Consider the following 26,708-nt stretch of genomic DNA (forward strand, 5'->3'; position numbering starts at 1 on the left):
AAGCTAGAGGGAAAAAAAGACTATAAAATTCAAAATGCCTCTCTGTGACTTTATTAGGTTTCCAAGCCCCCCAAAAAAGAAAGGGAGCACATATAAGAGAGAGAGATAGAAATATATATAAATGTTAGTTTGGGTTGATGACAGAATTAAAGACGATATACTGTGTCCAAATAAGCACAAATGGCAAAATAATCTGTTTGGTCATAGTTTTCCACAACTTTACATAAAAACGTTGCTGTTATGCAACCTAACTTTGTAGCCAATTGAATGACGTATATATTTGTATAGAGATTGTGGGGAAATGGTTCTAAAATCCAGATTGGGATTTTAAGGGCATGAGATTTTACAGGAAGACAAAAATTGAATGACTTTAAATGGAGTGACAAGGCTTTGAATGTAAATTTTGATAAGATTTACCTAAACTCATCTACTGCAGGCCACCCTCACAACTTAACTTGGCTGTTTTCAACAGTGAGGCATTCACACAAATCAACAACTCTCCCTCTGCAGACTTTACAGCTCACTTTAATCTTCTCACAGCTGCGATCAAAGTAGCCACTGCATGGTCCATGCCTGGCGTGTCAGCAAGAACGCAGCCAGGAAGAATTAAGCTTCCTGCGACAAGTCCAGTGTCCAATTTAGGTCCCAACACGTGCTGGGAGGACCCCGGGAACGTTCACAAATACACTTTGGTTTGTTATTAAAGGGGCTTTGGGTTTACTGATGAGACATTGGTTGCAAATTTGGGCTTTAGTTTATTTATGTGTAATGGGTTTGCTCAGTGCAAGCATGAGGGTTGCTAAAGTACTTAAACCTGGCAGGCAAATGCTCAGTTTGGGGATGTTTTAAGAGGAGCTGTACATGCAGGATTCATTCGTGTATGTAAAGTAGAGTGGAGCAAGATTTTTTATTATTATTTTTTTCCCCACAATTTTTCTTTACAACTTTTTTTTAATATATATTTATATTTATGGGCTTTTTTGTGACAGGATAGTAGAGAGATGACAGGAAAGCATTGGTTGGAGAGAGGGGAATGGGAACGGAAAAGTACTTCGAGATGGGATTCGAACAAGTCACTGCGAGTTCAGTTGCAATGCATGTTGATGGACTAACAACAAGGCTATCACCACTGTTTTTTGCCTTTATTGCAATAGGAAAGTATGTAGATAGGAAAGTGGGAGTGACAATAAGGTATTGAGTCTTACACAGCAAATATTGCAAGTAACTGGGATTAATTTTATTGGGTTTTAAAGCCCTAAACTTTGCGTACAAACCAAATGGTTTTTTGGCGATTTAAGATTAATGGGGAAAAGGAATGAATGTGCTGACTATCAATCCAAACCAAAATAAACCCCACAAAGCATATGAAAACGTGCTGTGGTCATTTTCACGGCTCATTGGAGTACTGCTGAATTGCTCTCTTTTTATGTGTGCACATGAGTGTCCTTGTCACTTACTGTCCTCGATCAGCTGTGGCAAGATGGATATATATGTGGTTTTATAACCACAGACACACATGCACATAGACACAATAACCAACTCAGCATGTTTTCAGTGTTACTTAGAAACAGTTACATCTACTTTCAAGGGCTAACAGAACATACTAACTACCCAAACACTGACCCTTTGACACTGACTCCCAGACTTAATGGAAAACCAGCCAATTGGATTGAAGCTTTCAATATGTAACACGTGGTCTATGAACAGCAGGATAGAAGAGCACTGAAAAGATTCAGTCTATAACACAGAACTATCCTTCACAAGTTTTGTCATTTAGCCCATCCTGTTTTGAAATGTAAAAGTTTCTCAGTCACCCCTCGCCCCCACCCTCCACCCCCTTTTTCTTGGTGGAGTGCAGTATCCATTTGTTTTCTTCTTTTTCTTCTTCAAAGACTTAAAACCAGATGTTCATGTGCATTTTGTTCACAAGATGCTTCGAAACCAAGATGGAAATATTGAAGTGGAAGTGAGAGTGTTCTATATGAACACTTCAAAGGTTTCTCTTTTTTCTTTTTTAGCTCATAAGCACAAAAAAATTGTGTCAATCCACCTTGGAATTACATAAAAAAAAAAGTACTTTAAACATTCTAAAGCCAGAGGAAAAAATGAGTCTCACACAGATTTTCATTATTACTTTCTCATTGTTTTTTTTTAAATGTAACCATAGTCTCACAAGCATCACAAACAAAGATGTTTATACAAATTTAGTGAAAATCTTAATTGTATTGGCCACATCCCATAGGATGTTAAACTGCAATTTGGCATCCTGGAATTGATTAAAATACATTTGAAGGAAATTAAAAAATAACCATTTCAGTAGAGCAACACACTTTGCCATTACTCATAAATTCAAACTATACAGTATTATATCCTTGAATAATAATAATAATGAATGAATGAATCATCATCATTATTATTATTAATTGTATTATTATATATTTATACAATAGTAACAGTACAGCTACATATTATTTAAAATCACACACAAAAAATAAAATAAATAAATACTAAAATCTACTATTACTACAATTTACTGTTAACATCATTATTGATACTTTATTGTACAGTTAGGTCCATATATATTTTGGATACTAAGACACTGTTCATAATTTTGGCTCTGTATGCCACCAGAATAGAATTCAAATGAAACAATTTGAGATAAATTTGAAATGCAGACTTTAAGCCTAACTGAAGGGGTTGAACAAAAATATAACATAAAAAGCATTACATTAATTAGAATTAGAATTAGAATTAGAATTAGTAATAATTTTTATACCTTCAATATTTCCTGGGTTGCTTTTGCTGTATGTTTTGGGTCATTGATCACTTGTACTATGAAGTGCTGTCCAATCAACTGACTGAATCTGGGCAGAGGGTATATGCCTATACACTTCAAAATTCTTCCAGCTGCTTCTGTCCTCTTTTAGATCATCACTAAACACCAGTAACCCAGTGCCACTGGAAGCCATGCATGCTCATGCCATCACACTGCTCCATCACTGAGGATGTGATATGCTTTGGATCATGAGCTGTTCTTCCTGTCATTTTGGTACAGGCTGATCTTAATTTCAACCGGCCAAAGAATGCTTTTCCAAAAGTGGTCTGGCCTTTTTAGATGCTTTTTGGCAAAGTCAAATCTGGCCTTGGTTGCACCTTGTGGTGAACCCTCTGTATTTGCTCTGGTGAAGTCTTCTCTTGATTGCAGACTTTGACAGTGACACATCTACCTCCTGGAGAGTGCCCTTCTCTTGGCTGGATGTTGTGAAAGAGTTTTCTTTACCATGGAGAGGATTCTCCGATCATCCACCAATGTTGTCCTCCGTGGACTTCCAGGCAGAATGTACCATACTGTTGTTTTGGCCACTGATAATGTTCCTGCTATTTTTCTGATGGATTTGTTTTGTTTTTGAAGCCTAACAATTGTCTGTTTCACTTGTATGGAGAGATCCTTTGACCGTATGATGTGCCACTATAGTTAATCATCCTGGTCAGAATCTGGACTTACAGTAGTGACACTAAATTAACTGAGAGCTGGAAGAGATGAAAGCAGGAGAGAGACTGGTATTACCATTACCATCCTGATGAACGCAACTCACCAATCAGCCAGCCAATCAACACAGAGACAAGCACCATCAATCTTGTTTCTTCTCTTTCTTTCTTTCTTTCTTTCTCCCACACGCTTTCTTGGGAGCCAGGCATCTTCTCCAAGCGGGCCACGTCTCCATCCTGCTTGCTCACTCAGGGAATCCCAACACCAAGAAGTTCAGGGTATTTCCTCCATGTGATTTGTCAAATCTTAACCCAATGGGAGAGACATGTCAACCGGAGAAAAAACAGGGGCAGACTCAGTATTTCCAAAACAATGTCTTGAGAGCCACCTCCAGCTGAGAAATGGTACACACAAATACAGACACAATGTTATTCACTTTTCAACACCAACATTTTTACCATCGATCCAGTATGTGGTTTATTGAAGCCAAATCACATACTCCTATAGCACATTAATCATGTAAAAGACTAGGGAACTGCTCTTATTTTCTCTTCTCTTTCACCTCAGATGACTAAGCAACAGGCTAGCTCTACATTTAGCATCCATATGCCTTTCTGAATGTCAGTGGATAAATATACTTTGAGAAGCAAGAGTGTTTCTTCAAATATGAAAAGGACAGTGGTGGAAATGGTATTTGTAAAAATTATTTGGACAAAAATGGTTGACATCTTTGTTTTCGCTATGGCTAATTCTATAGCTAGCATTTTATGTAAGGGAAATAGATTTACAGTTAACAATATATTCACACTTTATGCATAATTTTACAAAATCGAATAGTTGTTTTGGACCACTGATATAAATCATTTTCACACAACATTAGTTTTAAATATGAAATAATTGACATTTTTCTGATAAAATGTCCTTTCTAAAACGAATACTATTAAAGATAATTTTTAGTAATTGAAACAAAGCTGAAATCAAATAAAATATGAAGTGAAAATTTTAAACTTTAAATTTTAGTTGCCAAAGAAACAGATCTAATTTTAAGCTAACTTAACTTAACTTAAGCTACATATAAAATGAAAGCTAATTTCAATACTGTTTTCAATACCAAAATACTAAAAGATAATGATAAAACAGAACAAAATCTATATAAGAAAAAGGAAAAGTAGTTTTAATGTGACTTTAATACAACAAAAGGTTATCAATCCCTGAGACATAAAATTACTCTAGTAATTACTGACTAACTGGACCAGACTAACAGTCAATCAAAATCAAGTATTCAGACATATCATCATTTAAAACAAAGCTCAAGACAAGTAAAATATTCACAAATTCTTCTTCTATAATTAAAAATACACAACTTGTCTGTTCTGTGAAAATTGATCAAATAAATGCAATCAATGAATAAATGCATCAAAAAACAAAACTGAATTTAAGGATTCAAAAAAATCCTTCCACTTGTCAGCTAACAAAAGAAGATTGTGTCCAGAAAGATAATTTGCTGACCTGATTTCCGAGTGCAACAAAATTGCTTCAGACCATCTTTCCACCAGACGCTACAAGATGATATTTAATTCAATTTCTTTAGCTGACATGTAGGTCAAGAACTGTCTTCATAGCTTTTCCTATCGTGTTTTCATTGAAATGACTCTTTGCCCAAAGTAATGCCTGAAAGCTTGACAGTGTCCTGCTGAAAAGATCAGTTTTTATGGTAATCTAGGTAGTTTTTTTGCTGCTTTCAATTCAAACTTTGTTTACATCTCACAATACTGAGTTTATATCTCATAGGTCTGACATTTTTTCTCACAAATTACTTTTTTTAAATCAAAATTGTAAGTTTATACCTCACAATTCAAACTTTTCTTAGAATTAAGTTTATAAACAAACAGTTTATAAACTCTCAATTGTTCCTTTTCTATGAACTGTGCATTTATATCTTGCAATTCTGACTCTTCTTCTTAGAATTAACAGTTTACATCTTGCGCTTGCGAGCTATAAACTTTGGCATTTTTTTTAAGAATTGAGTTTATATATTGCAATTCTAATTTAAATCTACGTCAATTTTCAATTGCAATTATGAGGTTATCTTACAATCCAGACTTTTATTTTCAGAATTACTAGTTAATATCTTGCAACTGTATGTTATAAATGTATAGATTGTGAGTTAACATCAAAAACATTTGGAGAATCTTTTATCACATTTGCGAATTTAGATCTCATAATTCAAACTTTATCACACAAGTGACTTTTTATTGCAATTGAGTTTATATCTCACATTCCACTCTTTTGCTTCTAAATTTTGCATTTTTGTCTAAGAATTGTGAGTTTATATTTCGCAATTCTGACTTTTTATCTCACAGGAGAATTATTACATTTGCAATTTATATCTCAGAATTCAGACTGTTCTTCTCTGCATTTGCGATTGCAAGTTTATATCTTACAATTCAGAATGTTTTTCCTCTGAATTAAGTTTATATCTTGAAACTGCGAATAATAGACTCACAATTGTGAGTTAACATCTCGCAATTTTACATTTTATTCTAAGAATTGTGAGTCTCATATTGCAGTTCCGAGGTTTAATCTTGCAACTATTAGTTTATATCTAGTTACAGTATCTTTATTTCTCACAATTCTTAGGGGAACAAAGAGTCAGAATACTGAGAAACAAAGTCTAATTTGTGAATATAAACGGAAAATTGAGAGTTGCGATTACCTTTTATACCATGGTGGAAACGGCTTTCCATACCAAAAAAATATAAAAATATATAAATAAAAAAATTTAAATTTGTAGCATGAGTGGGCCACATTGAAGACCGCATACATTATCCTAGAACTGTGATGGTATGGTTCGCCCCACTTAATAATGGCTTTGTTGCAAGTAAGAGCGAGATTTTTCAGATATTTCCAATCCACTGGAGTCATTTCAGAGTGACTGCATCTGTCATTATCCTTCCCCCCTCTTTATTCGCTTGACCCCATCAAGTGGAATGAAGCAACACTCCACAGATTCTCATGTATTTGGACACCTGCGATTTAAAATTACATTTGAGAGAAGGAATAGTTTCCATATTGCAGTTCAACAAGAACATACGCTGTCAATTACTATCATGTGTGTTCAAATCGTTTAGCAAGAAGGCCTCCAGTAACAGCAAAGTCCGGTCCTGTAAAAAAGGTCAATACTGTTTGCAATGCAGTGCTGTGTGATATGATAAAAAAGTGCATTGGGTTTCTTAATATGTAAAAAACACAAATCAAACATATGACTCGGAAAATGCTAGAGAGAAGGAGTGAAAAATGTTTTAAGACCAGGCTTTGTGTCAAACGTTTTGTTCTGCGCAGGAATTTCCTGAAAGACTTTCTCCATCCTGTGCCTGTGTTGACCCAGCCCTGCCTTCACCTTCAGCGAGGCTCTGCACGCCACATGGCTTGTTTTCGAGTACACCGAGAGCTAAAGCAAAAGAAAAGCTGCTAGAGATGGCTTCACCACCTGTTCTCTGGCCTGGTCTGAAGGCCAAAAGTGGACAGCAATTCTTTACAGGACCTCTGGAGCCAGAAATACAGAGAAGATGATGGAGAACAGTTCTGGGTTACATTTCACAAAGCAGTGGGAGTGGGTTCTGAAAGAGTCAAGGAAGCCGGTGTTATATCATCCAAATCCAAAATGCAAATACAGATTTGCTGGTAAATGCCAGTGGGTGTTAAACTGAATATTTTATGGTGTGCTTTAAGGTAATAAATGAAAAATCTGTCAAATTCGTCATCAAAATTTTATGACTTGCCATCTTTCCTGGAACACAAAAGATGAAATGTTGAAGACAATCTGGTCCACTCTTTTCAAAATAATAAAAAGGGAATGAGTGAAGATCTAAACTAGGCAAAAAGGCATAATGGCGGAAGTCGTTGCCTAATGGTTAGAGAGTCGGACTTGCAATCGAAGGGTTGTGAGTTCGAGTCTCGGGCCGGCAGGAATTGTAGGTGGGGGGAGTGCATGTACAGTTCTCTCTCCACCTTCAATACCACGACTTAGGTGCCCTTGAGCAAGGCATCGAACCCCCAACTGCTCGCCTGGTGCCGCAGCATAAATGGCTGCCCACTGCTCTGGGTGTGTGTTCACAGTGTGTGTGTGTGTTCACTGCTCTGTGTGTGTGCACTTTGGATGAGTTAAATGCAGAGCACGAATTCTGAGTATGGGTCACCATACTTGGCTGAATGTCACTTCACTATTTCAATATTTTAATAAAAGAATTAAAAAAGTAGTACTTATACAATTTCAACTATATGCAACTATGATATACATTGTCGTCATACGATGGGTCTCTCTCTGTTCACTACTAACTCTTTGTTATTATTAGGGATTTTTTTCAGAAATGATTCGATCTGATACCGAAAATTCTGAATATCTGCCGATACGATCCAATCCGATACCAGCGCAGTTTTTTTTATTCAATGTAGAATTTCTATACTTTTCTGTGTTGACCTGATCATCACTCTTTTGTGTGTTAACGACAATCAATCTACTACATATAGACAACATCATTTGAATGAAAAATATCAAATGAAAAAAGATGTAATCACAATCTTTGACAAAACATTTATATACATTTATATAGAAATCTAAAAGATGTTTATTTTAAATGTATAGCACAGCAGTAATAAAGGTAGCAACATGTGATAGATAGGACAGAACAAGAAAGACTATTAATAATCTTTGATTGCACAGAAAAGTATTATAATGCTAAAAGCGCCAACACAGAGCCGCACAGAGCGCTTATATGCATCCTGTGTGCAGAATGATGAGCTTGAAACAACACAGAGTCACAGTGTGCAGGGTGTTTAGTTCAGTTCTCTCTTCACAGCAGTTCAGTCAGTGTACTGTTTGAGTAAATGAATTACTCCGGGATATTGGTTAATTTCTACTCAGAGAGAGTGTCAGCCATGTTAAAAAGGTTAAATAAATAATTTGTGGATTAATGCCTACTGGAGATGCAAAACGTTTCAAACGACTCAGTCCCATTTGGTAAACTGGTTCAACCGGTTCACTAAGAAGAACCGGTTAAATCAAACGATTTGTTCGCGAACCAGTCATCAGTAGTACAAAGGGAAGAGATATTGATATGTAGTGTATTAAATATTATTAAAGACACGCAGTTGGATTGCTGAATGGAGGATGACAGACAGCCGCAGCAGAAAGAAGAGTTTAGGTGAACTTGAATTTAATGACTTAAATATTAATCTGTACCTCACATTGAACTATGGAACAGCCTAAGAACACTTAAAATATAGTGATATAGAAATAGATCACTATATAGATAGAAATATACTATATATAGAAATATAGTGCACAAAGACGTTTTGGTGCTTAATACTGTTTTTGTGCTTTTTGTGGCACTCAACAATAACACAAAATATTATACGCACAATATCGGCTTTGGATCGTTCTCGTCTGAACGATACCTGATCCGCAGAAAATGATCCTGAAGTATCCTGAGTATCAGATCCTGAGTATCAGATTGATGCATCCCTAGTTTTTATATGCATATAAGGAAAACTTCTCACAACATTTTTTAAACACATTTTGAGTATTCTAATTTTAAAAACCAAATGCCCCAAATTTGTCATTTGAGTAAAACACAAAATTACTTTTCTTACTTTATTGGTACTGATAGTTTAATGTAGAACCTTTAATATCCATGGAACCTTTCCAGTCTTTATAGTTGAAAAATGTTCTTCAGATAATTAAAATGTTCTTCAAAAAAAAAGTTATTTTACAAACTGATCAATGAAAATATTTTTGAGGAAACAAAAATGGTTATTTGGCAGCATTTTAAAAACCTGTTTAAGGTCCAAAAGCCAAACTCAGGATGCCCGAAAAGCAATGGCACTACTGGTTAGTGTGCTGCCCACGAAGCTACTGCCACCGAATCATTATTTCATCACGAAAACTTTAGCTATATACACATTTCTTGTGTTCACTGAAAGTCTTTGTATGAGGAACAGATTGAAATATTTGTTATTCACAGAAAATTGTTACTTTGGGTCTGATCTTTACTATTAAGTGAGGGGTCACATGATGTTACTTTAAGTTTTCCTTTATTTTTGGAGTGGTACAAGCTGTTTATGAATAGACAAGATCCCTACTCCCTAGAATAGACAAATAAAGTTGCAAAGACTAAAGTATCAAACCCAGTGGTGTCTAAAGTATTGGCATTCATTACTCAAGTAGAAGTATAGATACTAGGGTTTAAAAAGACTTTTGTAGAAGTTGAAGTATCAACTCAAGCTTTTTATTCAAGGAAAAGTGTAAAAGTACTGGTTTAAAAAACTACTTAAAGTATAAAAGTAAAAGTAATGTAAGGGAAAAAATGCCATTAAGAACAAAAACTTGGGCCGTGCCACAGGGGCCTATTGTGCACTACCCCACCTCCTCAAAAAAAAACATTTTTCTAAAGGCCATAATGACTATAATGTTATATTAAAATGTTCATGTTGAAAAATTTGGGATGCACTAGGCTACCTGTTTCAGCCGCATATATGCCCATTGAAAATGAACGCACTTTAGTACAATGCAAATACATTAAAGGACTAGAGATATGATGACTAGTTGCCTATAAGTATTGTAATGGTGCAAAAAGTCAAACTTCAGAGGCATATCATCAATAACCTTTAATGGAATGTAAATGTACATCCAAGCTTAGCTGCAGGAATCTGTGAGGGCAATGGACAAGAACATTAGTGCAGGCTTAGTAACAATTACCCTTGTATGGTTGTCTATATACAATAAACATTATAGTGCTGTCAAAATGAATGATTAATCCAAGTGAATAATCAAAAACTAAAAATGAAAAATAACTCATAATCCTGATACCTTCTTGATTGATAACTTCTTGTATTCGGTACATACGTCTGCTATGTCCAGTGTGGGGGGGGGGGGTAACGAGTTACAAAAAGCCTAGTTATCACAACATTGTCAATCGCGTCATCAATCGCAAACGATAATTTATTAAAATGTCTCGCTACCGAACTACCTACAGTAGCTTAATTTGTGGAGGAGGAAGAGAAAGCACCCATTTGGTAAATGAGCCAGTGAGAAATAATAACTTTTAAGTAGGGTCCAGTAACTTTTCGATACTTTTAAAACAGTACCGGCGCCTAAACGGTGCCTGAACCGATACTTAAAAAAAAGAACCTCAAAAAAAAACTGTGGATAACTTTAAAGAACATTACAAATATTTAAAATAAATCCATAGCTTTCACCTTGGATGCTCTCATTTCCCAAGTTGTGCTTCCCTTAATCTACGGCTAACAAATGTATTTCACAATCTGGGTCATTATTTAATACAAAAGCACACATAAAGTCTCTACTGTATCTCTGTCACTCACTCTGATATTTAGTTAAGATGAGTGCTGTCTGTCACTGTCTTTAATCAGTTCTGTGAATTACTGTATGGTCATTCTTTGTAAAGTAGCAACAATGTCGTTTTTAAAATACAGTACTGTGCAAAAGTCCTATGGAAAAGAAAAAATAGTATTTTCACCCCATAAAAGGGTTTTAAGCCAGTTATTTATATCATTTGCTGTTGTGTGTCCGTAGGAATTAGTTTGCCATTAATTTTAATAATAACCTAGTGCGATTTTGAATGCACAAGCAGTCTGACAACGGCAAAATGAATGTTTGGAAATGTAAACTGATATTTTCTACTGACACACTACAGCAAAATATATAAATAACTGGCTGAACGCCATTCTTTTAAGTGAAAATACTAACGTGCCTAAGACTTTTGCACAGTAGCTAGTGTATAAAGTACGTATGATTAAATTAAGTATATTTAAATAAGTGCAATTAAATTATGTGTTCGTTCATATGTGTTAAGGGCTAGATTTTCGCTGGAGGAAACAGCTGTTTAGTGATGAGCAGTGACAAGCGAAAACTTTACAGTAGATGAGAAACCGACTGCTCCCTCGTGACCTTTTGTAAACTGTATTTATGACAAAGAACTACACAGATACGGATATTCTAACAATCTATCGATAAACACACACCTTGTGTCCTCTGTCTCTGTTTGAGCTCACGCTGCTCTGCCGCAGTCTGCGGATTGAAGAGCGCGCTGAAAGACGGGGAGGATACCGGTCTGATGCCGGTTTCATATGAAATTTAAGCGGACTGACTCTGAGGCGATCGGATATCGGTTCCATACCCAATCCTACATTTAAGAAATATATATTTTGATAAACGAACCCAAAACTGGCTATGTCCTTGCTGGAGTGTGATGTTATTTGTGTCATGTGCAGGTGCGATGGACACATCGTACAAACCAATAGGGTGTCGGAATGGTATATGTTTATACTTCTCATCCAACCACAATCAAATTCACTCCATCCAGATGGCGCGATTTATCTGAATAGGTTTTTTTTTTTTTTTCACGGAATTAAAACAAGCCGAAATGAAATGGCAGTAACGAAGCTATTTTTAAAATGTAAGGAGTAGAAAGTACAGATACTTGCGTGAAAATGTAAGGAGTAGGGGAGAGCAGGGGCGAAAGTACCATTTTTCAGAAAAACATCATTTTAAAAGATAATGTTGTAGACAGAGATATATTTCTGATGTGGTCAGTAACTCATAAGTCTGGTCTATCAATACCAGGTGATATTTTGTACAAATGTAGAAAGGCTTCAGTATAATTTCAATTTGAACATAAGTTGCACATTGTTACTTTTGACCCCATCGGTTGGGACGAAAGTAACACACAGGTGGGTTAAAAGTAACACAACAATATAAGCTAGATTTATTTTCTGTTACTCTTATTTTTATTAAGTATACCTGACTATGACCTTGTATATATGTAACTGCAAACATATTCTGTCTTTTGTTTTTATTTTAAAAATTATTAAATTACATATTTATATGTATATTTTTATTTTAAATTTAAGTTTCATCAAATGTCTCAAAACCCGACTGTACAAACTTTATTTTTTTATTTTTTATTTTTTTATTTCAGTGTATTTTTATAAAACATTTTTTCAACAGAATGAACAATATAATAATTAAATTACATTGGCATAATATAAATTCTAAACATAATGTAACAGTAGGCCTATTCATGTTTCCATCCAGTTGTTTTTATGCATAAATTCAAACTGTGCATTAAAACATCTGGAAACACTGCAAATTCCTAGCTGGAGGTGTAAAAGCTAAGGTATGGCTAAAACCTAAATATAACTAAGGTAAATGCGAGGTAGGAGCTGCCCAGATGTTCCTCTATGTCCAGAAACGCTCTCTCATAAACATCTGGATAAAACCAGAACACTGTTTGTCTTTCTGACCCTCACTCAGACATATTCTTTTGGTATAATATGACTGTGAAGAGTGGGGTGGGGCCGAGGGATGTGGGAACACGAGTGAGGCCGGTGGAGTGATTGGGAAATCCGCTACACCTGCGGCCCACCACCGGTCTTGAGTCCCACAGAGGAGATGGAAGGATATAAAACTGGAGCGACGACAGTGAAGGACGAGAGAGGAGTTGTGTTTTGGTTTTTATTTTGTGCGCATCAGTCGTCCGTGAGGGGCTGGAGCGCTGTTTTGTGTTTATTTTTATTATTAAAGTTTCATGTTGATTGTCCGCCGGTTCCTGCCTCCTTCTTCCCAATGACTAGGAAGTCTTTTATCATTACAATGACATAAACATTTTAATAAATGATGCAAGAGACAGAAATTCACAGAATAGCATGTACTGGAAAAAAAAATAATTACTTCTTGTCACTGTAGCGACAGGAACTCCTGGCATTTAAACCTGATTTACTTTTATACTAAAAAACTTTGATAATGCAAACTTTAGGATGTGTTAAAGCACTAAATAACCTGTAGATTGATCATTACTGTGACACATGACCAAAAAAAACAACACAACTAATTAAAAAAATTACCGCTTCAATAATTTACTTTTTGTACTCGAAAACAGTTTTACCGACCTAACTGCGGGAAATGATGAGGAAATCACGTGATATTTCTCAGCTCCATCAAGGATTGAATGCTGAATATACCGTCATAGCTGGGAATGCAAATGCAGTAATAGGCTCTGAGAAAATCGCTTTGTTACTTTCGTCCCGCGTTACTTTCGCCCCGGTTCTCCCCTAGAAGTAAAAAGTCGGCTGAAAAATAATTACTCAAGTAAAGTATAGATACCCCAAATTTCTACTTAAGTACAGTAACGAAGTATTTGTACTTCGTTACTTGACACCTCTGCTCAAACCCAAAGAGATATTCTATTTAAAAGTTAAGACTCGTCCACGTCCCCCTAAAACGTCTAATTTAAACACCCCCACCCCCAACATGTATACGTCACTATGTGGGAAGATTTGCACAACACTGCCCAATTGTTCACGCAAAGAAAGAAGGCGTAACTTTTATTCTTGCTGTAGTTTTGTTGCTGCCGCCACCGCCCTGTCATGGAGACGTTGTGAGTATTTTATAGTGCTGTCAAACGATTAATCACAATTAATGGCATCAAAAATAAAAGTTGTTTACATAATATGTGTGTGTACTTTGTATATATATGATGTATATATAAAGTCACACACATACAGCATTTATTTAAAAAAATGTTTACATGTATTTATATGTATACATTTATAATCATATAAATTATATCATACATAAATATATTTAATATATAAACGTGAAATTTTTCCTTAAATATATACATACATGTGTGTTTATTTATTTATACATGATAAACCCTTTAAATTTAATTTTTTTCCTCACAAAAAGTTTCATATGGGAGATTAGGAATATAGTACTTTTGATAGTTTTATGGTGCTTTTGTGCCCTTTTAGAAACTTGAAAGATCTGGTCTGCATTGTAAATGCACAAAAAGGAAAGAAAGAAAGAAAGAAAGAAAGAAAGAAAGAAAGTTTGAAACAGCTTGAGAATTCTAATTTTATTGCAGTGCCTGTACATTTGAAAAATGGGAAGCAAACCTTTACGCAAGCCATTTTCCAGTCACATGTAAATTGACCAACAAAAAATATATATAATAATATTTGCATCATTTGGCTCTTTACAGCTGAATCATCTCCACTCTTCCTGATCTATAAAGTGAAACATTTCATGAAGCAGAAGCCATAGATAATATCTGACATGATTATTGGACTCGCAATGGACTGGAGTGCAATGCTGCAAGTTTCTTAGGTCGCAATAAGAAGGAAAAACACTAAAATATTCTGAAGCAGTTGGAAGATCAGCAGTCCGTGATGAGCCCTCTGAGGTTTCCCGGAGAAAATGTGTCACCTCTCTCTCGCTTTCCTTCATCTCCCTTTCACTCCTGCCTACCCCACCATCTGCTCTGGTGGAGATTTTCCTTGGAGCCCAAAACAAAAGAAATAACTAAACCGGCACCGGCTCCAAAAGACATCACTTAATCACGGCTGGAGCGGGATCTTACGCCAGGGACCTCGAAGGGGACGCCCGTCCAATTCTCTGTCATGTCCAGGCCTTAATTGTTTAAACAGACAAAAGAAGTGGGAAACGAATTCTCTCCACCTGATGAGCTCGGCAGTTGCAGGCCATCACCAACCTGGCTGTCATACAATCAGGCAATGACCCCTTTGAGCGATTGTAATCTCAACTTTTGGCGCAAATCACGGATTTATGCTTTGAAGTTACTAATTTGCATCGTTGTAGGTGAAGAGAGGCCTTGGGCCCAGTGAGGGTCTCTCCACATTTGCTTGGGATTCGCCAGGTTGTTTGTTTTCCGAGCTTTCCCTAATAAAGAAAACAGATTTGCAAAATTGCGCCACTCTGATCCAGTTGAATTGCGCATTAATCGAGAAATGCTCAAGATGGCCGTCTGCAGATCCAATTAGAGGTTTGTCAGTTGGGAAAAGAACCGGATGCTGAAATCAAAGAACGAAAGAACAAAGAAAGGATACGCGATCGTAGATTCTCTGCGGCTGAGTTCGTGACACAGGAACAAGGGGGTGTGAATTCCCTCCCCAACAAAAATCGCTGTCCTGTGTTCGCAACCCTTTCTTGTAATGTTGAATGACAATATTTGTGATTACACGGCATCTTTGCACAAACATGCATGATTCTTGTTTGGCCGTAGAAAGAGGGAAAGACCACTGAGGGTTACATAAGCGAGAGGGGCCTCAAGGCTTGCATGCTTGTGATGTAATGTAATTACTGCTGATGAATGGACTGCGTACACTGTCTCGCCATCCTTAGACCAGTCATCTTTTAAGTGATTTGAATGTTTTGTGGGCTGTTTTGATAGCCCTGTGGTTGATTAAAGCAGCATACATGAAATTTGGAAGTGTTTTCCAGAAACATTTGGCTTTATGTAAGGCATACTGTACAGTCAGGCAATCATTACTACAAAAGTTAAATAAAAAGGCTAAAGTAGGGGAATAAACAAACGATCATGACATTTTTGTTGAAATTACTTTTTTATTTGACATCTTATGTTTAAGACATCTAAAGCTTCATGGATCATGTAGGCAGATAAGCTCATCAAATAAGCAGCTAGCATTCCACAAATACAAACACTGCAACAATATCACAATATTAATTTAAACACACATATTTAAATGTAATATATTTACATAAATAATAATATGTTATTTACTTACTGTTAATGTAATTAATTTATATGCATATTTTAATATTGGATTCCCATGAATAATCATTACAATATATATATATATTTTTAAATAGCAATAATGATGACAATACTAATAAAGTATGTATTTGTTCATAATATTTATTAGAAATGAATTATTATTATTATTATCATTATTGTTGTTGTTGTTAATGGCCATTCTTATGCAAAGATAATTTTAAAACTATTATTAAATTGTATTACTACAATACATCTCTAATAATAATAATAATAATAATAACAGATTATCTATTATTATTATTGATGATGATGATAATACACCTATAATTAGTGCATTACACATATTTCTATACTATTTTATCTTTTTAACTAATAATGGGCATTAAAAAAACTGTAATAATAATAATAATAATGATAAATTACTATTCTTATTAAAATGTTTGAAAAACTTAATTATAATAATAATACTTTTATTAATAATATTTATTTTAATAATAATAATACTTTTATTTTTATATTATATAAATGTGTTATACTAGATATAAAATATTTTTATACTATTCTATAAGAATTTGCATTTTAAACAGCAGTAATAATAACAGTATTATTATTATTATTATTATTGATGATATGATGATGATTTTTAATAAATCTTTACTTTTTTATTATTATTGTTAATAACAACAACATTAAAAATAACAATTTTTGAATAATAATTATTCTTACACCATGGTTCTTATGATTATTAATATATTCAAATATTAAATACTAATACTGCTACTGATATTATTACTACTAAAACTAATAATAATAATAATATTGTATAATGCAAGTATTGTATTGGAGAGTAATGCAACATGCATATCCCATTGAAGAACATATGCAAACCTTGTCACCACCATCAAGCCGAGAAAAAAAAAAAACGTACAAAGTTTCCCTCAAACACCACCAGGGTAAGTGAGAGCGTGAGGGGAACAGACCATCAAGCATTGAGTTTGGCAGCACAAATGGACTCTCAAAGTGTTCAATGAAGGATCTCATTTCAGACATTTCATAGTCATATTGACTACTGGCAAGCAGAAAGCCATGTGTGTGAGAATTCGAAGTCTCAATTTACAAGGCCAGTAGCACTGAGGTGTGAAGGGAAAATGGTTTGTTGATGTATACTGGCCAGTCGGATTCATTTAGCCCTCCATCAGTGCTTCATCCAAATGTACAGCTAGCGAATTACTCAATTGAAAGTGAAGGGTAAAGTCCCTCGACATTAAAGCGCCTTTGTTTCAATGTTCGTTATGAACGTCATCTTTGATTTCAAATGATCCTGGTGTTTCACTGACGTCTGTCTGTGCATCAGATTAATGGCCGACTCTTTCAGGAAGAGCTGACACATTTGGCCAACATGACTGTCTTTATGTCACCATACGGAAGAATCGTTGGAACAAATTATCATCGACTCCTATAACGCATGTCGCTTTACCACTAGGAATTACATGTAGATCCAAACAGCAGGTCAAGGTTTCAACCACATCATTTAGACCCAAACAGCATGTTTAACCATTGACATTAATTCAAAAGTAGCCATATGTACTGTATATTCTTCCCTCTGTCCAAACTTTCCGACCTACAGTATATGTCTTCATGAGGCACACCAATGCTGGTGCATAACTGCACATGCGTTTGCGAAGAAAGAAATTTTTCACTCATTCTGTTCGTCTCAAGAGGGAGTGTCGTAATGAACAGACCAGATACTATCACAACACATCAAACTCAGTGAGCAAACCTTCAACAGGACACGTCTCTCAGGGACTGCATGTACAGAGATGGAGAAAAGATGGAGAAAAAAATATATTTTAAGACTGCAAAGACCCAAAGCAAATCTTTCAGACAGAAACCTTCATGTTGTTACTGCAGAAGGATCTATCCATAAAGCTTTTGTCTTGTTTAGGCCCTTGAGTAACAGAATAGGTGCTGACAGTATGTAAATTTAGGCAAAATGTTAATTTAAGTTCATTTCTTACTTTTATTTTCAAACATTTTTGACCTGTTCTCCCTCCTGTGTTATATATGATTCACATATGTTGTTCAAGAATACAAAATACATTTTGTCCTTAATCACTATATTTGACAATATATTGTCACATTTGAAGACACTTAATAGACTTAAAGTCTTGAAGCAGTGCATTACTATATGTCAGCCCTATTACCTTCATATCTTGTTAAATTGTTGTGGAAAAAGAAAGCCATCACACCAAAGAAGTTCTTGTTGTTTGTGAGGCAATATTAAAAAAAATCAACCTTTACCGCCATATTTTATCTTGAAATATAGTATTTATAATATAATATAATAATTACCACAAACATCACACTTTTAAGAAGTGAACTCTTTAAGAAAGTAAAAAAATCAACCCTGTTACCTCTATATTTTTATTGGTTTTGTAAATTTAAAAAAGAAAACACTGGAAAACTTTCAAGAAGTGAACTTTTCAAAAAGGTTTTTTCTGTACTGTTATTTTTTTTGTCAACCCTGTTATTATATTTTATTTTAGATTGTTCTTTACAAAAAAACATTCCCATGATGATGCCATAATACTCATTAAGCATTTTTTTTTTTTTTTTTTTTTTGGTGTTTCGACTTTATTATGATACAACAGTGGAGAGCAGACAGGAAGTGAAGTGGCGGGGGGCGGGAAAGGTCCTTGAGCCGGGATTCAAAATCAGGACGCCCGTAAAGCAACAGCTTTGCTGGTAAGACAATACTAAAACATCAACTCTGTTACCATCATATTTTTATCTTAAATTGTTCTATGAATAAAAAAAAAAGAATATAAAAAATATGACACCTTTATCATAGCATGTAATCATATTTTAAAACTGAACCATTTTATAAAGTTAGGTATTATTACAGTATATTGTACTTTTAGTTTGTAAGACAATATAAATATGTCAACCCTGTTACCATCATATTTTTATCTTAAATTAATCCAGAAATATATATATATAGATGATACTAAAATGTCATCATCATCATGTGAATGAAACAATACTGCATATAATTTGCCTTGAGATGGCACAGTGCAATCGATCTTGATCTCAGAGAATGTTTAAAATCACACACACAACTTGAAAACGCTTCATCACCCAACATATGTTTCTTCAGATTGATTCTTTCCAAGGTACTGCAAGGCAAAACTCTTCCTGCTCCTCTTCCATCCTTTAGTCAGCTGCCAAAGAAAAGACAGGAGGACAGAGACAGAAAAACCTCAGTGAGCTGCTTTAAATAATACATTATACATATGCTAAGTCAGCACATCATTAATTATGTACCGCGAGTTGATAGATACATTTGTGGTTCTTCCCAGTTTGTCTGGATATGCAGCTATACCAACATGAATCAGCATTTTTGCTCGCTGTACTGATTCAGTATTGTTTTGAACTGCTCATATTAAACATCAACTTCTTTCTGAGTGAACATGTTTTCAATTAAAATACTTAAAGGACCCTAGAATGTACTCTTTACAGATTCATTTTGTCACTGGGACCTACAGTAGATGGAAACTGCATGGAAACTACATCTTACAATTGGCAAGAATACTAAAGCCTGGCAAAGATAATATCATTTTTAAACACAGAATGTCCTTAATTATTAGCTATTTCAGTCCGTTAGCAGACACTTTCTTATCCAAACACTGGAATAAGAATATATCAGTCCCAGGCTGAATACAGCAGTTCTGTTACTGTAATATTGCAGTTCTGCATCTGATATTAGCCTGGTTTCCAGTAACTACTATTGTATTCCACTGATTTACAGTTCCATAAAACACTAAAAACAATACAAATTAGTACAATAAAGGTCTAATGAGAGAACAAAATGAGTGAAAGAGATCACATTTGATGCTAATTTAATAGATTAGAGATGTAGAGCAAAGACAAGTGTTCATTTTTACTTTTTTACTTATTTTGATGAAAATTTAAACTACATTTTTCATATTTATTGATTTTCATCCATTTACACTGCAGTTGAAAAGTTACTTTGCTTTTTGAATGAAAAAAAAACTTTTATTCAGAAAAGACTACATTTAAAGGTACATGTTATAGGACCTGCCACTAGAGGGCGCACTACCAAAACAATAACAATCGCGTGGTTTGATGATGCTAAGAAGGAGTGTGGAATGATGGGATTTGTTGTCTTCTACCCAACCGCTGACAGCCATCAATCAGACGGAAAGATAAATCATGGATTTAACGTGAGTTCAACGATTTGCGCAAGTAGATTACATACAAAGTCAATGCAAAGACGCGATCAGACAATGGATCAGGCGCGTCCTCGCGCGGGTCTAGAGACGCGATGCCCCGCATTTGGAGTGTATGCCCCATAATACAAATCTTGTTGATCGCTATAATAGCATACGTTTTCTGTAAAGATATGAATAAAAACAACTCACCTGTCGAGTAAAACACAAGCGAGATCGGCATCTCTTTCTAGTTGAAGTTTGTTGCGAAGCTACTTACGCATTTGTCCACGACACTGTTGTCGTGTGGTTTCTACGTCAGTAAAGGCGGTAACAAAGGGTAACTAACGTCATTGACAGGCGACTGCACTGCCCCGTTTCACTGTTTAGAATGGGAATTTCTCAAGATTTACAAGTAGTTGAAAACATTAGAGATATTGTTAGTAGTCAGCTGGACAAAATATATAACACTAGCCTAGTGGTTTTTGGATATTTTACTTCAAATATCTTACAAATTGTACCTTTAAATTGATCAAAGGTGGCAATAAAGACATTTTGTTATAGGAGAGACTTATGTCTTTAAAAAAATACATTTAAATCGTCAATTATGACTAAAAACAAAACTGTAGTCAATAAAAAGTAACTTTTAGTTGAAAAAAATGAGCATGTGCAAAACTATAAAACTGGGTCCAAATGAAAACCAAATTTCAACAACGGTACACATTTAAATTTGATTATAACAACAACACAAATATATTAAAATTGAATATACAAAATAATAAAAAGTTATAAATAGTAAAACAATATGAAAACCGCCCTTGTTGCAAAATATAACTAAATAAAAATAAAATATATAATACATTTTAAATGTAAAAACTTTAAAATTAGGTACATAATATAACTTAAATTTAAACATTACTGACATACACATAAGCAAATATACAAGGTTGTGGAGTAACTAGCTACATGTAACAGCGTTACGTAATTTAATTACTAAATAAAGTTGCACTATATTAAAGTGTCCTTGTTACAGTGTAATCATACATATAAGTATATATAAGTACTGTGTGATATTAATTAACTATATGTACTTACTACATGGTTTGGGTTAGGATTAGGGTTTGGTTTATGGTTACTTGCATTTCTTCAGAACGAAAATTAAGGTATTTTCGATGAAATCCGAGAGCTTTCTGACCCTCCATAGACAGTAATGCAACTGACATGTTCAAGGCCCAGAAAGGTTGTAAGGACATCATTAAAATAGTTTTACATTTTAAATAGAGTAATATTTCAAATAGAGTAACTGTTAATCTGTATCCCATTACATTTCCAAAGTAACTGTAAACATAAATAATCTTACGAAATTCAGACTGATAATGGAGCCCAAAACAAGTGTTTATGAAATACTCACCTAAACCACAGCAATATGGGACTCCTGCAACCACTGTGAACCTCGCCGAGCTGACAGCACCATGAAGAATTGAAAACAGTCACGATACAAGATGAAAGCAATTATAATCAGGATGGAATGAACTCACAGTCATGGCAGGCAGCAGTTGGAGAAAGCAGGCCAAACCCCGCCACATTTTCACCATCGTGGACGGCACAAGAATTATTAAAAACCTCTCAACTTCGACAAGCCTGTCCAGGAATTAGACATTAGACACATTGGAAGTGTGTTGTTTACAAAAGAATGACGATATTTCGATCTTTTTGGGTTCATTTTGATACTATAAATGACCCCTTAGCATTAGTGCACGTGCTTTATCTTCCTTTTTTCTGCTTCAGCTTCATATGTTTTTACCTTTCAGAGTAGGCCTGCCGCAGAAACCACACTGGCTTCACTCCTGCCATCCTACTCCCTCCACATCGAGACTCCAGCTCATCAGAGCGCTTAGACAGCATCGAAACGGACAGGAAAACTGTAAGACAAGAACCACAGTGTCATTGCTGGAACATCCAAAGTGTTTTCTGAAGATGAATACGGTTTCCATTTGAATGTCAGGTACCAATCTTTACAATTAATAGTTTTAAACAATAGGCTTTTAATCAGAGTCTTGATGTTGTGGGTTTGTTCTTGAGATCTCTCGAGACCACATTAATGTGACCGTGGTGTGGCTCTCGTTACTCAGTGTCTTGGTCTGGATCAGGGTCTCGGCTTATGGCCTCGGACAAGACCGCAGTCTAATTCCAGCATATTAAAGGTGAAAATGACCTCAACCGCAAGTCAGCAGGGTATCTTCATCATTCAGCAGGAGTCACTGAAGGTGTCTGGCACGCGGCCGTCCATTGTGAAACCTAAAATCCTCTTGATTTAAATCAGTGATTCTCCGTATTTTTTTACTTTGTGACCCAGTTTTAGCCTCCAAAGTTCTTGCACCCATTCTACTTTAAGCTGCACACTTCAGGAACAGCCAGCAAATCACGTCCTTAAGAAGATTGTCATTTACGATAATTTTTTTATATATATTTTTTTTTTACCTTTATATTATTATAAATATATATTTATATTATAATTCACTAATATAGTTAAAAAAATAAATAAAAAAATAAATAAATAACATTTAAATGTATTTATTTTTAAAATAAAGTTAAGCACAAGAGAAGCAGCTCATAATGCAGTTAAAATATTTCAGTAATAATATTTTCATATTGCAATATTAAATAAAAATACAAGTATAAAGAGAATGTGAGTAAAATAAAAAATATAAGCAAAACATGCAACTATATATATATATATATATATATATATATATATATATATATATATATATATATACATATATATATATTTGATAGTTATTATTATTATTAATATTAATTTTGCAACATTTTTATTTATAAGCAGATTTGTTATTATTTTTATTATGTGTACTTTTTCATTTCAACCTTTATATTTAATATTTTGCATGTTTTGTAATGTTCATTTAGCACTGAGAAATATTTCATAATAATAATACACCTTATGTACCTTTTATTTATTATATTACTGTTATTATATTATTATATACCCTATAAATACAATTTAGATTCCTCTCATTGTTTTGAACTAATTTCATTTTGAATATAAGAATGTGTCAGGTACAGCAATTATCTGTATCAAATATAATTATCTGTATCAAATATAATTATATTATATTATATTATATTATATTATATTATATTATATTATATTATATTATATTATATTATATTATATTATATTATATTATATTATATTATATTATATTATATTAGTGCCTGTGAACCTGAATTTTAAGAAATATTTTTATTTACATTATTTTGGTACTTAATACACTTTTTTAGACTTCTGTAATTAAACATTTGTATAGTTAACAAATTTCTCAGCAGTCCAAGACAAATATGTTAGTCATTTAATAAAAATAAAAAAATCAATCAATAAATAAATTTAACGCCTTAATTTTTATAGTTTACTAACTATAATTAATTCGATCTTACAGTACAGAAGGTTTTAATGTATGGAAAAATCATTAATTGAAAGTAAGGCGAAACTTGGTTGTTTTGTTTTCTTTTTCTCCTTTCACTTCAATAAAACTGACAGGTCTTGGTTTGGATCTGGTCCTTCAGTGTTTCAGTTTTGATATGGATCTGGGCCTCGAGGGGTCTAATATTGGTCTGGGTCTTGGAGGCTCTGCTTTTGTCTCCAACTTTGCTTTTTAGCATACAGATGTCTCCAAAAAGCCCTTTAATACACAGACTGATGTTATCATGCTGTCTTGTGGCTAGTTTTACTCTCCTCGAGCTCTTACGATATCAAAATCCACGGCTGTGTTGAGGTTTGGTGGTAAATTTATGCTGAAGGTGGATTACGGTGGTTGGGCTGGCACGGGGTTTCTTCTTAAATACGCGGTTTACCTCAGAAAGTCTTCAGACGTATCAAATGAAAGTCTCAGCAGGGCTTTCTGGCCTCCTTAAAGATGACAAACACACCCTAGGGGATGAATAAAAAACGAAGGAGGACATCGTTTGAGCAAGAGAGGAGTGTAAAACCACCTTTTCCTGTTTGCCGAGATAAATGGCCTGTCGACAGAAAGCAATCTGGGAAAAACGTTGAGTTTAGCTTACAGCATCGGCAAAAACAAACCTCTTTCAGTCCTTATACGACCCTCATAAATACACTGTAAAAAATGTAACTACATATTATTGGAGTACGTTTTTACGAGAAAATACTATTATTTGGGGTCTTCTGCTTCAAAACTTCATGTTTTATTCAATGTGTCTTTGTAATTGTTTACGAAATTTACTAGCCGTTTCTGAGTGAAAACTGTTTCTACATCAATTTGTTTTTACAGTCCCCTCAGATTCAGCTTCATTAGAGGAAAGCAAATGCCTCCAAATGTCTGTCATCTTTGTAGAGGTAACAAGCACGAGCCCGTAAAAGAAGAAGGAGCCCACTGAACGCAAACCTCTCCAAAGCCGTAAATGAATCAGGCAGATCTCAGAAGTCACATTAAATATGTCCCAAACAGCTAAAAAGTACCACCCCTGTTAAAAACAATGACAAGCACCATAAACAAGTTTATCCACTCAATGTTCCTTCGGCCAAACAATACAGGCAGCGTTTGCCACACCAGCATCGTCTAATGAGGCATGCTGAATCAGGCTTTTATTACCAGGAGAGAGCCTGGATGAAATATCATGTCCTTTTACCACAGCAATAGGCCTCTGAGACCCATGTAGGCCAAGGTAACGGGGAGAAATGTGGGCCCGAGGCTGTCCTGACCTTCCTGGTTTATGAGTACATTACTAGCTTGGCCTCAGACCCCATTCAAAACTCCTATAAATGAACAAACTGCTGCTATAACTTCATATGACTCGAACACCACCAACGCCTCAAAATACAAAACCCCAAATGCTGGTTTTATAATCAATATGTGATCCACTGTCAGAGATTTTAGGATCTTAATCAGTGACATACAAGGATAAGTTTTCATTTGAGTAACTTTCCTGTCCTCCTAGATTGATAAAATAAAAGAATGTACATGTACTGAAACCTATTTCCCCTGCGGGCTCAGTTTGACAAATGCAGGATCTCAGTGGGGACCAGGAAATTAAACACCATCGCTTGTCAGGTGGATTTAGCCAAGGGAATCTCTCGGTTTTGGAGCCGTTCTCATCTCGTGGTGTTGATTAATACTCACTGAGATGCCGACTGACAAGATGCTAAACCAAACCAGAACACAAACAAAGCTCTAATTCTTCAGCTCCACCTGTACATATCAGTGAGAACCGAAAGGAAACACAGCAAATGAAGCTAGAGCACTGTGATCCATTACTTTTCAGGAACAGGAAATGAAATTAATTTCCAAGGCATGGTAAACTTTACACCAGCTGTTACAGACGGGAAATTTCACTGTACTTGATATAATCCAGTGCTTCCCAACCTTTCTTCACATATGGACCTCAAAGCCCCTTCAGACTTGTTAGGGAAAATAAATACATTTTTATTTATTTTTTATTATAGAAGTCTCTTATACTCACAAAGGCTGGATTCACTTTTAAATTAAAACCAGAAATATTCTAAAATATTAGTACAATTTATAATAACTGCTTTTTATTTGAATTTAAATTTTAAATGTAATTTATCTCTGTGAAGCAAAGCTGAATTTTCAGCATCATTACTCCAGTCTTCAGCGTCACATGATCCTTCGGAAATCATTCTAATATGCTGATTTGACACTCAATATTTGTTTTTATTATAGATGTTTAAATGCTGCTTAATGCTACTTAACACTTTTTTTCAGTATTTTTGATTAATAGAGTTTAAAAAAACCATTTATTTCACATTGATCAAGTTCACGTTCAATTTCAATTTAATTTCACATTCAATTTCACACAATTTATTTCACATTGATCAGTTTCATGCATCCTTTTTAAAGGGGCCATTAACTGAGAAACCAAAATACCACTGAGCTTTTCACATATAAAGGGTCATTGTACAAAACATTCTGTAAGTTTAAAAATGAAAACTTTCTTGTTAGTCTAAAAACGGCTTATATTAAAGGCAGTCTGGCAAAACAACAATATGTGGAATGTGCTACTCTATGATGTAATAGTGTGGCTAAACATCACCTCCACAGAAGAAGATCAATGCCTGCTTCTACATCACTGCCTGTTCAGCCCCGCCCACTGAATTGCATATGTATGCTACATCCAAAAACTTGCTCCTTTGCTGAAGTAAGAGACAATGACCTCATGAATGTGATTTTGGACAGGCTTCTGAGGCAGCGTTGCAGTTTAATGATCTACAACAAAAAAGAACAAGTTTTGGGGATAATTAAACAAATATTTAATTACTATAGTACTGATTTCTTGCGAGAAACAACATCAAAAGTGCAAAAAGTTACTCAG

The 26,708-nt window shown here is 34.7% G+C and overlaps 1 long non-coding RNA gene across 1 annotated transcript in view; it reads right to left on the reverse strand.

Moving 5' to 3' along the window:
• Positions 1-19,146: 19,146 nt before the first annotated feature.
• LOC132160049 (uncharacterized) overlaps positions 19,147-26,708 on the reverse strand; it is a 28,060-nt gene continuing 20,498 nt past the window's right edge. The window contains exons 2-3 of the long non-coding RNA XR_009437942.1: positions 21,748-22,258; positions 19,147-19,328 (exon numbers count right to left, since the gene is read on the reverse strand). This is a non-coding gene — a long non-coding RNA (uncharacterized LOC132160049). The remainder of the gene's footprint in view (positions 19,329-21,747; positions 22,259-26,708) is intronic.

This window comes from Carassius carassius, chromosome 16 (genome assembly GCF_963082965.1).
Source record: "Carassius carassius chromosome 16, fCarCar2.1, whole genome shotgun sequence".
In the NCBI taxonomy this organism is placed as follows: Eukaryota; Metazoa; Chordata; class Actinopteri; order Cypriniformes; family Cyprinidae; genus Carassius; species Carassius carassius.